Genomic DNA, 18,513 nt, shown 5'->3' with positions numbered 1-18,513 from the left:
GAGACGTAGTAGTGATTCAACCGCTAAAAAGAGATGGTTTCAAAAAAAAAGTTGACAGACTGACAAGGAAACAGATGGAATCTGCAGCCATGTGTATTTAAACACGTTAATTGTTGGCGACGAAGCCAGACTAGTACTTTAAACGCTGGAAGGCAGGCCGCCTCAGAGTCGCGAATGCCACATTTATCCTGCATTGATTGTTTACAAGAAAACAGTCTAGCATCCCACCCATAAAGGAGGGTAAGTATGCCGGAGCTTGATTTCTAGACAGCTGAAGTAATCAGGCCAATAACAGAGACAGCTCTCCATATGCTTGGCTCAAGAGAACCATTTCTGCACCGAGCGAGCGTCGACTGTGTGAGTGTAATTCACTATCTAGCGGTCTAATCAAATTCATGCCTGATCTCTCACAAAGATGAAAAAATAACGCCGTTGGAGTCTTAGTATAGAGTTTAACCCTGTGGCGTGAACTCTCGGGGGTTTTGAGAAAGATAGCGAAGTTTTGACATGCCTTTGGTCTTTGACGTTTGTGCTTTTAGCAGCTTCTTATCAACATATTGATGGCTAAAGTCTAATGACACTGTATTCAACACAAACTGTGCTTTAATAATATGTAAGCAGCATTAGACTTAGACTTAGACTTAGAAAACTTTATTGATCCCGCAGGAAATTGCTTATGTAATGACTGCCGTAACACACAAAACACAGAAACACAAAACCACAAGACAAAATAAATAAATTAAATAAGTGAAATAAGTCACATAAATCCAACCAATCTATAAAAGGAAACAGCCACAATACATAAGTATACAAACTATTATATAAGATATTACACTTAAAAGAATCAGTGGTAACTAATACTATTAAGTCATATATCAAGTAATGAAAATAATATTAACCAAAACCAATAATATTACACATAAAACAATTACACATAAAATATTTCAAGTAGTAAAGTGATTCAGCACTCATTTAAAAAACAATGATATTGCACTAAAAATATTTAAGACCCAGTAAAAAAACGTACAAATATTGCATGAGTATGTATTTTTGAAAATCTGAGTTGAAATCTGAAAGGCAAGAGTTTTACAACAAAATGATGTGAAAATCACTCTTGCCTACATATGTAGGGTCTATTAGGCTATTAGCAAAGAGCTGTCAATGTCAAAAATATTAAAATAACATAAACATAAACCAATCCTATAAAGGGTGTATCAATGTGGAATGTGACAGGCAAATAAATAAGAAAATCCAGAAAAAAAGAGATCCTTTGTTTATAGTTTATTTACTGCTTATTATATGGTTTTTTGAAATCAGTGATTCTGATTATCAGGAAGGTGTGCAATAAAATAATTAATGCAGAGGTAGTTTTAGTCAGTTTTGATAACAGTTTGAAATAAATGCGCTTCCCTCAAATATTAGTAGTTACTCATTGACAGTTGTAAGAGTTGTTGGAAGCTGATGGCCAATCTGCTTGTTAAGTGTGACGTCACGCGAAGCGGCTTCCAGGTCCAAGTGCTCTTTTCAATTGAATGGGGAGACTCATGAAATGGTAATAATAAACATTTACAATTGATATAATGCTTTTGAAAATCACGATCGCAGTATATATGTCCATGAATATCTGATGGCCAGAAAGTAATTATTTTCTTATAATTCTTATCCCATGGCACTTCTCGTGAAAGAGCAGGGGTGTAACCCCGGTGTCCTGGCCAAAGTCCCTCTATCGGCCCATACGATCATGGCCTCCCAATCATCCCCTTCCACTGAATTGGCTCGATCACTGTCTCTCCACTCCACCAATAGCTGGTGTGTGGTGAGCGCACTGGCGCCGTTGTCCTGTGGCAGCCGTCGCATCATCCAAGTGGATGCCGCACACTGGTGGTGGTGTGGAGAGACCCCCCTCATGATTGTAAAGCGCTTTGGGTGTATGGCCATACACAATAAATGCGCTATATAAATACACATTACATTACATTACATTACATTATAAATTGTTAAATTTTTGGTATTTGTTATGCAGCAAGCCAAGAGATTGTTGTGTACACTATGATTTTATATAAAATTAACTTTAATGTGTGATAGAAATAAAATGTGATCATAAACGAATGATTTCTCCACTCAAATTGGACCCAAAAAAACAGTATTACAAACGTCACAAACACGTCACCACTTAACAAGCGGATTAACCAACCTGCAAATTTGCTTAATATATTTACTCTTTTTTTATATAAGAGATAGCTAACACGTTACTATGAGCTGTTAGATATGCCCATGTCATTTACATGCACACACATGACCTCTCTCTGTCTGCCTGTGACTGATTCAAATTGAACAGATTAACATGTTACAACTGATAAAAAGTCAGTCAAATGTTACACTGCAAAAAGCAGAACTGTGTTGAACTGTCTATAACGTCACTGTTTTAAATTCCTGGAATTTCACAACATGTTACTGTCATGTTTCACTGTAAATTGCATTAGTGTCACTTTATAGTATTTAACTAATCATTTTTACATGAAATTGAATGTGGTGACACGGTGGTGCAGTGGGTAGCACGTTCATCTCACAGCATGAAGGTCGCTGGTTCGAGCCTCAGCTGGGTCAGTTGGCATTTCTGTGTGGAGTATGCATGTTCTCCCCGTGTTGGCGTTCTCCCCAGTTACCCCCACAGTTTAAAAACATTTGGTACAGGTGATTTGGGTAGGCTAAAATTGACCGTAGTGTATGAGTGTGAGTGTGTGAATAAGTGTGTATGGATGTTCCCCAGTGATGGGTTACGGCTGGAAGGGCATCTGCTGTGTAAAACATGCTGGATAAGTTGGCGGTTCATTTCACTGTGGCAACCCCAGATTAATAAAGGGACTAAGCCGAAAACAAAATGAATGAAAGAAAATAATTTTATTTTGAAATTAATGCAGGGATCAAGACTACAGCTAATTACTCTAAATATTGTGCATGGTAGTTATAGTAATTTAAACACTATTAATAATTTATTCTGAACAGAAATTAATACACATTAACTTTTATGGTAGCATTTTTTTGATATATAGAAATATTTACATAATTATTGTTATTATGAAGTACCTCACAGTAATTAACTGTGAATTTGCATACAGGACCTTACTGTGAATGTAATCCAACTATTAGCCAGTAATTTACTGGACATTTAGGATCAAAGACTTTACAGTGTTGGCAAATGGCCATGGAATGAGCAGGCAGTTCTTTGCCTTTGCATCATGTGTTTTAAAATCCTTTAATGCATGGCAACTCATTGATTATCCCATAGATAGTTTACTATATGATCAGAGTATAAATAATGAAGGTCAAAAGCACTGATCTGAACTCACTGTAAACACAAGAGAACCATACCTGCTGTCGTTTCTTTTTCCATTGACTGGAAAACCTGCCCTGACAGCAAAACTAGCTAATGCTGACACCTGTCTATTTGTATTTGCAGCTGTTCTCCACACAATGGGTAATTAGCCATTTCTGATACTGATATAGCTGACTGATAACAAAAATGTGTGTTTTCACAGAGTACATTTAATATTCTAAATAGTAAATATTTTATAACGTCAATGACTAAATTTGTATTATTTAGTAATTGTTTAATGTTTAAATCTTCTTTTCAGAAGTAAATTTATGGAAACTGAGACTGCAGATAATGATCCATGTTTGTTTTCTTTATTTTATATGCAGTAAGCACATTATTGTTTCAATCATAAATACACACAAATACAAGTGGACTCTTTCTGGTTCAAATGATGACTTAAGTTCGCATTTGATGTGAACTTAATGTGAAGCGTAAGTATTCACATGAGTATATTAAATACAAATTCAAGGCAAACACGTGAATTAGGGCTGCACAGTATATTGTTTTAGCATTGATATTGTGTGTATCCACAACCGTCAAATTGCAGGATTAGAGTATTTATTTGATTAAAAGTTTCGGTGGTACAGTGGGTAGCACGATTGCCTCACAGCAAGAAGGCCGCTGGTTCTAGCCTCAGCTGGGTCAGTTGGCGTTTCTGTGTGGAGTTTGCATGTTCTCCCTGTGTTTGCGTGGGTTTTCTCCAGGTGCTCCACTTTTCCCTACAAGTCCAAAGACATGCACTATTGATGAATAGGGTAATTGTCCGTAATGTCTGAGTGTGAATGGGAGTGTATGGGTGTTTCCCAGTGATGGGTTGCAGCTAGAAGGGCATCCACTGCCTAAAACATGCTGGATAAGTTGGTGGTTTATTCTGCTGTGGCAACCATATATTAATAAAAGCACTAAGCGGAAAATAAAATAAATGAATGAACGTTTAGACCAGGGTAGCCCAAACTTTTTTTTAAGAGGGGCCAAAAACCAAATTTGATTAAGGTTAGTGGGTCGAGAGTAAACATAGTTGCCATGGATAACTTCCTAATTAATTTAATAATGTTTAAAAATCACTATAAAAAAACTACTTTATATTAACTAATACAGTATTTTATGATGAACTTATCACAGTTAAAACAAAGCAATCTCATTTATAAAAGAATAACACTAGTTTTTGTCTTGATATTCTTGCCGATGTCTTTTGCAAAGTCCTCTATTCGTCAAGTGACAGTATTTTCATTTTTAAAAATCAGATTAATTTACAATATTTAATTGAAATATTTCATTCAGTTTGCTTTTTTTGTAGCTCAACAATAAAACAAACAAAAAAATGTTACATCAATTTAGAAATGACGATTTCTCCATCATTCTCAGATGGGATGGTGGGCCAAATCAAAGGTTACAATGGGCCAACTTGGGCATCTCTGGTTTAGACAATATTAATTATTATTATTTTTAAATAACGTATATAATGATGACCATGTTATTTTACACTTGATTGTTAAATTGTTGTACATGAATGCTGTTAGAGTCCCCATAAAGCACTGTTTATTTCAATTTTATCTTTGCTGTATTAGATTTATATATGCTTGTAATTTATTATAATTTATGTAAACACACTGCATAAAAAAAGACTTAATCATCCCAATTAGACACAGGACGATAACTTTGTTTAAGCTATACAGCGGTTTGTTTGTTTGTTTTTTTACATTTTGTTTTAAGTTTTTAAGACAACAGTATCTTCAGCAGAAAAGATCTCCATAAAGCATAAAATAATTCTGTGATTTTCAAACTAATGAAGACAGAAGAAGTCAATAATTCATATGAATTATTTAGCCTGACATGTTTACTGCTCCAAAATATTTTAAAAGTTTCCCAAAATAAAATGTATCGTGTGTAAAGTTTTTGTTTTTTACCCAGACATTTAAAAAGAATGTATTTTAGGGGTGTAATCACAATACCGTAAAAACTTAAAAATTGTGCTATATTTATTCAAGGTTATCATTCCGTCAGAATCTTATACCGGCCCATGCCTAATCCCAATCTATCTAAATGAATGAAATCTTTCCAAATAGAGCTATTCAATTTATCTGATGAAATTATATTCACATTACAATATATAGCCCTAACTCCAATCGAGGTACATTTCAGCACTGCAAAGCAAATAATAGAGAATGTGCACCACTGTTTATGTGTACATACAGTTGAAGTCAGAATTATTAGCCCCCTTTTAAATTTTTTTTTTTTTTATATTTCCCATATTATGTTTAACAGCAAGGACATTTTCACGGTATGTCTAATAATTTTATTTTTCTTCTGGAAAAAAGTCTTGTTTTATTTTGGCTACAATAAAAGCAGTTTTTTATTTTTTAAAAGCCATTTGAAGGGCAAAATTATTAGCCCCATTAAGCTATTTTTTCCCCGATAGTCTACAAAACAAACCATTGTTATACAATGACTTTCCTAATTACCCTGACCTGTCTAGGTAACCAAATTAACCTAGTAAAACCTTTAAATGTCACTTTAAGCTGTATAGAAGTGTCTTAAAAAATCTAGTAAAATATTATTTACTGTCATCGTGGCAAAGATAAAATAAATCAGTTATTAAAACTATTATGTTTATTAATGTGTTAAAAACAATCTTCTCACCGTTAAACAGAAATTGGGGGAAAAACTAAACAGGGGTGCTAATAATTCCGGGGGGCTAATATATCTGAATTCAACTCTATAGAGAGTAAACTAGAGCAAGTGAAGCAATGCAGGTGTTGTCTTCACATTTTTTTTTTTTTGAACACACCATTACTCTTTATCAATAGTTTAATTCAAAATTATCCCATGAACCATTAGATTGCTATGAGAGAATGATATGAAAAAGAAAGCCCTACCTTTAGTTGGAAGTACATCATCAGACTGAAATAAAAGTCTCAGCAACTTCCACACAGACTTTAAGTCAGTCTTTTTACCATCAAATAAACCCACTTACATGTTTGCTGAGTTAATTCGCAGTGATATTGATTGCCAGTTGGTTGCCATGGCTTTTACAGGGCATTATCGTCTTTAGTCCTGGGGTTCAGATCAAAGCAGAGACAAAACCTGACAAACCAATTTTCCAAATCACTCTTTCATTTACCAGCATTGACAACAACACGCTCCAACGCCAAGCCGCCTGTAATTTCCTCCATTTGAATCTCTCGCAGCAAAGCCTCATCACTGTGTTTTTAAATTAGACAGTACATCAAATCTGCCGGTCTGCGTGGTTGAAATCGTAATCATCTGATGATACCCAGCTTTTGTCTGGCTGCAAACACACCTTCATTAAAGAGCAGACCAAATCTGTGCTTTGGCGACCACGCTTTTAATAAACGCACAGAGGTTTCGAGCAATTTCGACAGGCGTTTGTTTACCCTGAGGAGTTGCAGAAACAGATTTGGCCGCTGTTGTGACTACTTCAAACATCGACTTGATGCACGATTAATTAATGTTGTTATCGCAACCGAGATGGAACATTTCCTGAATCAAACATCTCTGCCCGCCGTGATAATTCCATCAGTTTCATCAGCATCCGTTAATCATTCTAACCTTGCACTTTTCAAAACACAATCATGCTACAAATCCACTTTAGTTGCTATTATGGTTTTGCGATAAGCAGCGTTTTATGCACTAAATTTAATGTGCAAATGGTTTATATGTGTTTTGCAAAGGGTGATGTATCTATAAATGCATTCTGAACTCTTTTAATTAGGTTTCGTGTTATCAGGGAAACAACATTGTGTTTTAAATTACATTGAAATTAATTTAACAGCAGTCACAGAGTGTCACATTTTCAGATTAATTGCTGCATACGAAACACTTTTGCTTTTTACTTTCAGTCTATCAATATATTACCAACTCCTTTTCATTATAAAATGTGTTTTGTTTGGATAAAATAGGCATGAAACATTAGGGGGATCTGAAAATAGACAGAACAAGAGTGCGCAAAATGAGAAGAAAACAAAAATACAGCCTGATGTAATGATGCCATTACGTATAGTTTTCTCTCAACGCAATAATTTGATACATTTGTTTCAGCATGCATTCAGGTGATTATGTTTGCTCCCCACACACAACAGTCATTACTCTGTGCTCCAGAAAAACAACCCTATTTAGCCTCCACCGCCTCTTAATATCTCCTCTCTGAAGCAGGCGCTGCTGTGCTGATTTAGCTAATATTACCTCCCCGCATATTTCACCCATGTCAGAGGTATCCCTGACATCGATGTTAGCATAATGCTTTTATTGAAAACAGGTTATTTTGTCATATTTGAATAAACGTCTTGTTTTCCAAAGCTGCCCACGTGTTTACTTTGTATTGTAGGTGCAGAAAAATAGGACGTGTGCTTGATAAAATAAAGTAGTTTGCGCATACTTGGGAGAATCAATCAAAAGTTTGAGGAAGTTAGTCCTCAGACTGACGGCAGAGAGTCTGGACTCCATCTGATAGACATTTGATATTCCTACAATAATAGATCAGCATACATAGTTCAAAATGACCACTGCTGTGTGTATCTCTGACGTGAGACAAAAGGGATTACCAAAATATGTTTTAGGTGTGACAGCGTTTGCAATACTGGCCCCAGGGGGCGGAAAGGGATGGAATGTGAACAGACATCTTTTTTTTTTGCTTAATAAGTGCCTCAAGCAAAATACTTAAAGGTTAAGTTGACCCAAAAATAAAACTTTACTTACATTTACTCACTCTTTACTTGTTCAAAACAAATGATTTTCACAGTATTTTTTCCCTAATATATAAATTAATAATTCCCAAAAACAAGTATACATGCAGATTTGTGTGTGTGTGTGTGTGTGTGTGTGTGTGTGTGTTTGTTTTTATTACATGGTGGGGACCTCAGCATGATAGCACACTCACAAAGTGGGGACCAAAAACATAGTGGGGACCGATCGCCCGGTCCCCACTATGTTTTGCCTTTAAAAGACTCAGGGGGCGTTGCTGATATGCCTAGTGCAGTTTTTTTCACTGATCCCCACCTTGACCATTTACCTGAATTGAGTGTGTAAGTGTGTGTCGGCGCACTGCTCTATAGCGGTCCTGTAGTCGGATGGCGGTACTGCACCCTGACACACACTTGACGCAGTTCACACACTCTGCCTACTGCACATGCGCAATCTCATAAATGAATCCGACTTTAATCAACTTAATTAAGATCTATCATCAAATTATTCGAATTTTTGGGTAAGTTAGAATGTTTTTCACCATCATAATGTAATAAAACAGGTTATATGACAAATACTTATGTTGCATATTTTGACAGTTATCAGGTATAGTTAATTAAATGTTTTAACGAATTTCCTGGGTGTTTTAATGGATGTTGTTTCAAATTACGTATTAATATAACACTGATAAGACACAAAATACAGTTCGGTATGTAATTTAACTTGTTTACACGAGTAAAAGTTACTCGCGCTAATGTGCTAACGTGCTAACTGCCCGGTGCTACGTGAGTCAGAGGCCGGGGTGGAGTGCATGAGCCGCGGTCAGACAGTCACCAATCACCGGGCGGCTAAATGGATCGACGGAGGATAAAACCATTAAAAGATGCGGAGAAACACATCACCAGCTCCACTGACAAGACCCATTCACTGGAAACCGAATATATAGAAGGTTACTAAGGTATGTTTTCATAGTTCTTGTATCGTACTTTTTAAATGGTTAATTGCTTTAAACATTTAACGTTAATCCTGAAATAACACTATTATATACTATTTATACGTTAATGTAATAATATAGAGGTTATAATTAAAATGTGGGGCTATCTGGTCCTAGAAATGTACTTAATTTATTGTTCTATGACGTGTAGAAACGTTTTATTTTAGATAAATAATTATAATAAACTCCAACTTAGTGTAAAACATATATAAAAGTACATAATTGTTCACTGTGTGTGTTTTATTTATTTATTTGCTGTCAACTGGTAGCCTTTTACAATAAGGTTAAATTAGTTAATGCTGGTTAATGCATTTACTAACATGAACAATGAATAATACTTTATTACAGTATTTGTTCATGTTTGTTAACTTTAGTTAATGAAAATAAAGTTGTTCATTACTAGTTGAACACGCACAATGCATTAATTATTGCAATGCATTATTACTGGTACAAGCATGAATTTAGATTTGAATGATGCATTAGTAAATGTTAAACTATGATTAATAAATGCTGTACATGCATTGTTCATTACTAGGTCATGTTAGTAAGTACATTAACTAATAAAACCTGATTGTAAAGTGTGACCTGTAAACAATTGAAGTGGAAAAAAAGTTCTTTAAAACTGTCCTAAGAAAGAAGAACAGGTGTTCAATAGTATTAGAACAACATTGTTGAAAGGTTCTGATCCACTTCAAAAGGTTTACTGTATTTATAATTCACACACAGAGAGGATGCTAATGTGAGGTTTTTGTAGTTTTTGAACCCTACACATTAAATCTTTTAGGTCAGAGTTTGCGTTGTCCACATTTATTAAAGGAAGTTTTGTGGTTGAGTACAAATGATAGAGCTTGTGGAAGCAAAGCATAGATGAGATATTAATAAAAATACTCTCTTTATGTTTGACTTTATATGGTAAAACAAGAACAGGTGGTTAAGTGTTTTCCCCATTCAAATGTACATGTATATATTATATTCATTCTGTTTGTATTCATGCCATAGTTTAGCTTTTTATTGCTATGAGAGGGCATAATTAAAATGTTGCTTGCTCTTTTCTCTTAGTTTTGCAGCATTGATGCCGATCATGAGGACGATCTGCACCCTAACTGCACTGTCAATAAGATCGTTGTTCAGAGAAAACCTCATTTGTGCCTTTTTGCAATCAGGGATATTTTCTTTGGAGAGGAAATAACGTTTGACTATGGCGCATGTGATTGGCCTTGGAGAAAGGTTTGACATTTTGATCACTTAATACATTAATCCTTAATACATTCAGCAAAGCTAAGAGTTTTTTAATGTTAATATAGATTAAGGGTAAATCTGTTCAAAAATAAAGAGTTTGCATCATCCTTAAGAGATAATGAAATCAATCTCTTAATATCTTCTTCTTGTCTTAATGGGTAAAAAAGTTTAATTAATTGGGTAATGCTTTACTTTAAAGGGGGGTTCATATGACTGTCATGAAAGCTTTATAGTCATGACATGACTTATATAACAAAGCTGTTTTTAAATAGCTTTCATTGAAGGATGCCCATATGACTGCAGAAGAAAACTGCTCCGACAACTCTCTGGTGAGGTATGTTTATTAGTATTATTATTATTATTATTATTATTATTAGTAGTAGTAGTAGTAGTAGATGTTGTTGCTGTAGTAGTGCATTTAATTGTAATTATTTAACTTAGTGTGTGTCCTAATTTATGAACATATGCAATAGTGTAACATTGTGGGGACCAGAGGCATGTTAGAGAAGCTGTGAAACACACTTAGTCCTCAATACACACACAGTACGGTCTGACATAGTGGGGACCAGGAGCCCTGAGTACTACTGTCTAATTATTATTTTTTGTTTTTTATATTTAGCTTTCATTGAAGTATGATCATATGACGAGAAGAAGAGAACTGCTCTGCTCCAGTAGGAGACCCACAACCCTCTGATGAGGTGTGTTTAAATTTAATAATAATAATAATTATTATTAGTAGTAGTAGTAGAAGTAGTAGTAGTAGTTGTTGTTGTTGTAGTAGTAGTGCATTTAATTATAATTATTTAACTTAATCAAAATCTAGAAATGAAACAGAGTGTGTGTCCTAATTGGTGAACGTATGCAATAGTGTAACATTGTGGGGACCAGAGGCATGTTAGAGAAGCTGTGAAACACACTTAGTCCTCAATACACACACAGTACGGTCTGACATAGTGGGGACCGGAACCCTTGAGTACTGCTGTCTAACTAATATATATATATTTTTATATTCAGGTTTGCTGAAGTATGACCGTATGACAGAAGGAAAGAACAGCTCTGCTCCAGTACGAGACCCACAACTCTGATGAGGTGTGTTTATTAATATTGTTGTTGTTGTTGTTGTTATTATTATTATTATTATTACTAGTTGTTGTAGTAGTAGTAGTGGTTGTTGTTGTAGTAGTAGTGCATTTAATTGTAATTATTTAACTTAATCAAAATATAGAAATGAAACAGAGTGTGTGTCCTAATTGGTGAACATATGCACTGACATTGTGGGGACCAGAGGCATGTTAGAGAAGCTGTAAAACACACTTAGTCCTGAATACACACACAGTACGGTCTGACATAGTGGGGACCGCGACCCTTGAGTACTGCTGTCTAACTAATATATATTTTTTTATATTCAGCTTATATTGAAGGATGACCATATGACAGGGGAAGAGAACTGCTCTGCTCCAGTACGAGACTCACAACTCTCTGATGAGGTGTGTTTAATGTTGTTGTTATTATTTTTATTATTAGTAGTAGTAGTAGTAGTTGTTGTTGTAGTAGTAGTAGTGCATTTAATTGTAATTATTTAACTTAATCAAAATATATAAATGAAACAGAGTGTGTGTCCTAATGTATGAATGTATGCAATAGTGTAACATTGTGGGGACCAGAGGCATGTTAGAGAAACTGTGAAACACACTTAGTCCTGAATACACACAGTAAGGTCTGACATAGTGGGGACCCGGACCCTTGAGTACTGCTGTCTAACTAATATATATTTTTTTATTTTCAGCTTATATTGAAGGATGACCATATGACAGGGGAAGAGAACTGCTCTGCTCCAGCACGTGACTCACAACTCTGTTATTGCATATCAGATTTAACGAACCGTTTACTACGGATTTCATGTAATTTTGATAACTGTTCATTAATCAGATGTCATCACGCTGCTGTGCCGTCAGCCAATCGTTGTATTGCTGATAATGATTTTGAGGATCGATAGATCTGTCACAACACACAGTCACAACACCTCTCAGATCAGTTTAATCTGATTCGCAAACTTTTTTGAAGAACCAAATTAGCCTAAGATGAGTTATCAAGATTAAAAGATCCAGGATCTGTAATATAATCTTAGATTATTTAAGCGAGGTCCGAAGAACAGACCCCTGGACCCTTGAGTACTACTGTCTAAATTATATTTTTCAAAATAAAAATTATAAATTATATATAAAAATATATAAAATAATTTTTTATAAAATATTTATAAAATTATATATAAAATATATATTTTTAATTATATACAGTTGAAGTCAGAATTATTAGCCCCCTTGTTTATTTCTTGTACTAAATTTCTGTTTAATGGAAAGCAGATTTTTTAAACACATTTCTAATCATAACAATGTTAATAACTCATCTCTAATAACTGATTTATTTTCTCTTTGCCATGATGACAGTAAAAATAATTTGACTAGATATTTTTCAAGACACTTCTATACAGCTTAAAGTGACATTTAAAGGCTTCACTAAGTTAATTAGGGTAACTACGCAAGTTATTGGAGGGATAATAATATTGACCTTAAAATGGTTCATAAAAAATTAAAACTGCTTTTATTCTAGCTGAAATAAAACAAATAAGACTTTCTCCAGAAGAAAAAAATATCATCAGACATACTATGAAAAAATTCCCTGCTCTGTTACACATCATTTGGGAAATATTTGTAAAAAAGTTTTAAAAAGGTGGGCTGACTTCAACTGTGTATACTTTCATATATATATATATATATATATATATATATATATATATATATATATATATATATATATATATATATATATATATATATATATACAGTTGAAGTATTAATTATTAGACCCCTTGGAATTTTTCTCTTCTTTTTTAAATATTTCCTAAACGATGTTTAACAGAGCAAGGAAATTTTCACAGTGTGTCTGATAATATTTTTTCTTCTGGAGAAAGTCTTATTTGTTTTATTTTGACTAGAATAAAAACAGTTTACATTTTTTTAAACACCGTTAAGGGACAAAATTATTAGCCTCTTTAAGCTATATTTTTTTCTCGATAATCTACAGAACAAACCATCGTTATACAATAACTTGACTAATTACCCTAACCTGCCTAGTTAACCTAATTACCCTAGTGAAGCCTTTAAATTTCACTTTAAGCTGTATAGAAGTGTCTTAAAGAATATCTAGTCTAATATTATTTACTGTCGTCATGGCAAAGAGAAAATAAGTCCATTATTAGAAATGATTATTAGAAATAGTTATTAAAACTATTATGTTTAGAAATGTGTTGAAAAAATCTTCTCTCCGTTAAACAGAAATTGGGGAAATAATAAACAAGCTGTCTAATAATTCAGGGGGGCTAATAATTCTGACTTCAACTGTATATAAAGAGTTTCATTGCAGAACGAGATATATCCATTTAAAAAAATGTTGGTAATTTTGACATTATTTTTCAGGACATCAACAGTCAAGTTCATTCACAATTTCTGTACATTAAACTATAACTTGAGCTCAGTGAAGGCCAGGAACACAATATTTTCAAATCCAGGATATTTTTTATTTAATTTTATGTCTATAATTAAGTAAAAAAAAAACATGCCAAAATGCTACATATTAATCCAACCCACATTGTCAAACATGGAATAATATATGCAAAGATTGATTAATAATAATAAGATTCTAAGTTAGATTTGGCCAGAATGTACACAACATAACATAACATAACTTTTTTTTTTTTTTTTTTTTGCAAAACGCTACATCCACCTTAGGCTATATTATACTACATTAATACCATTACCAAAAGCTAGTGAATCAATGTTTTGTTTGATAAGTAAGATTAAGTTAGTTAGATAAATGACCTTTAGCTTGGTACAGAAAGAGTGGGGGGCGGCTCCTTCCACACCGCTGCAGAAAACCAAACCTGTATGATTAGAGCGGGCGGAGCTGAGTCCGTGACACAAACTTGCCTCGCTATGTCATATTTAATGAATTATTTCACTGTAATAATAATAATAGCTTATTTATTTGGTTGTGAAAAAGCTAAACCGTTTTCTCCATAACAACATGTGCCCTTTAAGTTCCTTTATAATAAATCAACAACAACAAGAATTAATTTTAAATAATAGGTGCAACCACATAAATAAATCTTCAGATAGGCTACTCAGCTACATTTAAGAAATTATTTAAAAAATAAACTTATAAGGGACACTTGCAGACAGGTATCTTGTGATGGGGAGTAGGAAAAAAGGCGCTCCTAGGCCTTCTCTTGACATCAGCGGAGACTCGTTCCCTGCTGCATTTGTGTATTGTTGACGCAGAAGTATCTTATTCTGGTCCACTTTTGTGGCCTTTTTATTATTTTTTGTGAAATTGAAGACTTCATCTTCTATCGCTAAATCAATGAGCAAACTCTGAGCACTTCACCGGCGATGACTCTCTTCCCAGGGGATGCTGAGCTCGCGCCGCATCCTGAACGCTCTCTAACTGTTATATCGCACTTTGTAAAGAAACTGGTCTGACGGATATTGCGTTTTGTAAAAAAAAAATACGTTTTGTACTTTGCCTAAAATGTGCATTCTTAAATGTTATTAATGGCAGCAATTCACACGTAGATTAAGGTACATCTGAACAGTGATTTCCAATAATAAAATCCAAATGTCAAAAAATGCCGTTTATCGCATTTTGCAACCTAACTCTTCATATGTATGTGTGGTTATGACTGTATGACTGCAGAAGAGAACTGCTCTGTTCCCACAACTCAGTTTTTCTGGGACTTGAAAACAGACGCTCAGAAGATTTTAAAGGGTGGAATCTTGATCAAATCGTGGGTTTACACACAAACATGTAGTACAGTGCCAGATTTTCTGGATGTTATATACACATTTGTATTTGCAAACATATATCATATTGTTTTAAATGATGTATTTTCGTGTGGGTTTTTACATTCAGAGAAAGTTACAGTGGATCGTGATTTTGGAGGAGGTGAAGTCCAGTCTAAAAGGTAAAAATATTATTTATTTTTCTGATCAGAATTTTTCTTTTTTCTATTTTTATCATGATATGTATGTGCTGTGTTTGAAAACTATTTTTAAGCTACCATCACACGCTTTTACCCATTAAAAAGAACAACACAAAATCAAATAAATATTTTGGTAAGCTTTATGCAGAGAAGTCAACTCTCAGACTTGATTTTTACTTTCAGAGTCCACTCAAGTATCATCACCATGGTACAGTGTCTGTGAAGATAGTGATGCAGACCCAGCATTCACAAAAAAGAGAGGTATGATCATTAAAGTTAATTTGTGACTGACTTGTGTACAAGCTCATTTACATAACATGTAGGGTTAAACAGGACAGAAGCACATTACTTCTATGATGATTTCAGTACAGTTGCACTTGATGTCTCATTTCATGTTAGTTAAACAATATTGCTAAATACTTTGGAAAAATATACTAATTGCATATCTGGTTACACTTTTTTTTGATAATTTACTACTACTACTACTACTACTAACTACAAGTAACTGCAACTACTTGTCAACTAACAGCCATTAGACTGTCTGTTAGAATCAACACTGCTAATACTCTACTAAATTTATTTAAGAGTTAGTCATATTGTACTAATTTTGAGCCTAACTTAGTCTGCTGTACTATTTACTGAGACCAATGAGAGTCAGTTTTATTGAGGTAACCTTAACTGTCAGCTAATACTCTACACTCTAAAAGTAATAAAAATAAGTAATAATAATTAAATTAGCAGTTTTTCATAATTTGTGATTCATGTTTTTATGAAATCTGTTTCTGCTTTTGAATTGCATTATGGGATCTTGATCTTTCTTCCAACAACTTTTAATCTTAAAAAGTAAAAAAAAGTGACTTTTTGTTTGGGTTGTTGTTGTATATTATGCTACAGAAACCTTGTAATAAACTGCCGGTACATTTTCTGTTATTCTAAAGACTTATTTATCTCTATATATTATTTCTTATACATCATATTATTTCAAACTACTAAAATGTCAGTAAAAGTCACTTTGTTAAACTGTAGAGTTGAATTTTCAACATCAAAAGTGCACAGAGCAGAGATCAACATCCCATGATGCAATTCACCACCACACACAAAAAAAAACACTTCATCAGATGAGCGTTAGTCTTATTGAACATTCTAACAGTATGCAAATACTCTAATACATAATACTTTACGGTGAGATAATTAACGTAGTTGCAGAGTTACGCATAGTTAAAAGAATGTCTAAACTGGACTATGGAATAAAGTGTAACCACATTAACCAGTTTTGGAGTTATTAGGAAGTATTTTTTAATCCATCTCCATCTTAAGTATTTTTAATAATAGGCAAGACATATTTTTCTAGCATTTTCTATCACAATATTAAACTAACATAACAGCACATGTTGTAAAAATGACTGAACATTTATGCAACTAAAACCACTTTTTTATATTTTAACCACCCATAGGTCCCATAAAGAGAAGATCCTGGAGCAAACAGGAAGTACATGCTGTGGTGAAAGCTGATTCATTGGCTCTAAAAACCAGAGATTGGTCAGCTTTGGATTTTTATATTAAAAACTGAATCTCGACTCTTTAGAAAAAAAAAAATCTGAATAACACTTTCATAGTAACTACACACTATACATCATTAGTTTAGCACTAACTCTACATTAATAGACTTTAGGAAGCAGTTTATAAATACAGCTTCAAACGCTGTATTCTTGACTTGACTTAATTGTATTTTCATGCTTTGTTACTGATTCATTTTTCATTACTTCATTATGTATTGCATTATTTACAAACTATTTGTATATAAGAGTAGTTGGTGGTTTTTAAGATAATTCAGAATGAGTTATTAAATGATTAATAAACTATTCAAATGAGCATTTATACATGTTATATTCAGGCACATAGTAATTGTAACCATGTGTGTTAGTAAATGCTATAATAACACAACTTCATGCAGTTTTGTGACCTAAGGACTGTTTATAGTTCATAAATCCCTTATAAATGACAATTTAAGGCTCAGTATCTAATGAACAATAAATCTTTGCAATCTTATTAAAAAAAATTCTGTAAAGTCTAAACATTACAAAATAAAAATACAACATCATTTCAAAACAACACAATTAACAATATGGCAATATTCATTTCAGTGTTTCTGTGATGTTTGCACTGTACAGTAATTTTATATTTTGCTAAGATTGCTAATATTTATTTTTCATTAGATAGTTTCATTTGTGTATCTTGAAATTAATGAAAAAAAAAAAAATATATATATATATATATATATATATATATATATATATATATATATATATATATATATATATCTTCTTTGGCCTTAGTCCCGTATGATTGCGGGGTCGGCTCTTTTTGGAACAAGTCCTCCAGTTTTAGACTTTTCCATATGATAAAGACTTTTTTTACACCTTCCGGCCAGCCTGTCATATGGGCCTGTCACACTCATACACTAGGGACAATTTAGCCTTCCCAATTCACCTTTAGCACCCGGAGGAAACCCACACGAATGCAGGGAGAACATGCAAACTTCTAACAGAAATGCCAACTGAGCCGAGGTTCAAACCAGTGACCCAGCGACCTTCTTGCTGTGAGGCGACAGCACTACGTACCGCGCCACTGCTTCACCATATATATATATATATATATATATATATATATATATATATATATATATATATATATATATATATATATATATATATATATATATATATATATATATATATATAAAGCTATAAATCACTCTGCCTTTTAATTTATTTATTTTTTCTGTTTAGAATATAGCTGAGATTTTAATTGTCATTTATAAGGGATTTATAAAGCATCAATAGTCCTCACTTTACATTAGCTCACAAAACTGCATGAAGTTGAGTTCATAAAGCATTTATTATTAGAAAGAGTAACCATTACTATATGCCTGATTAATAAGATATATAAATGTTGGGTAACACTATAATAACTGCACACAATGAATTATTTATGAAACATTAGCAAATAGTTAGTTGAACGTTTGTTAAGCATTAACGCTACATTAATAGACATTAGTAAGCAGTTTATAAACTATATTTATAAATATAAATTACAAATATTATTGACTTATAAACACAATTATAATGTGCTTAATGATTGTTTTCATACTTGGTAAATAATGCA

The 18,513-nt window shown here is 33.3% G+C and overlaps 1 long non-coding RNA gene across 1 annotated transcript; it reads left to right on the top strand.

The window, feature by feature from the left end:
* The first annotated feature begins 13,338 nt into the window (after positions 1–13,338).
* LOC147841823 (uncharacterized) lies at positions 13,339–17,595 on the top strand. Its single transcript, XR_015502758.1, has 4 exons — positions 13,339–15,153; positions 15,279–15,330; positions 15,532–15,609; positions 16,803–17,595. It is a non-coding gene; the product is annotated as an uncharacterized LOC147841823 (long non-coding RNA).
* Positions 17,596–18,513: the final 918 nt, after the last annotated feature.

Source organism: Danio rerio, chromosome 11 (assembly GCF_052040795.2).
Source record: "Danio rerio strain M-AB ecotype USA chromosome 11, GRCz13ab, whole genome shotgun sequence".
Taxonomy (NCBI): Eukaryota; Metazoa; Chordata; class Actinopteri; order Cypriniformes; family Danionidae; genus Danio; species Danio rerio.
The sequence above is the reverse complement of the archived record's forward strand: the minus strand, read 5'-3'. Positions and strand labels throughout refer to the sequence as shown.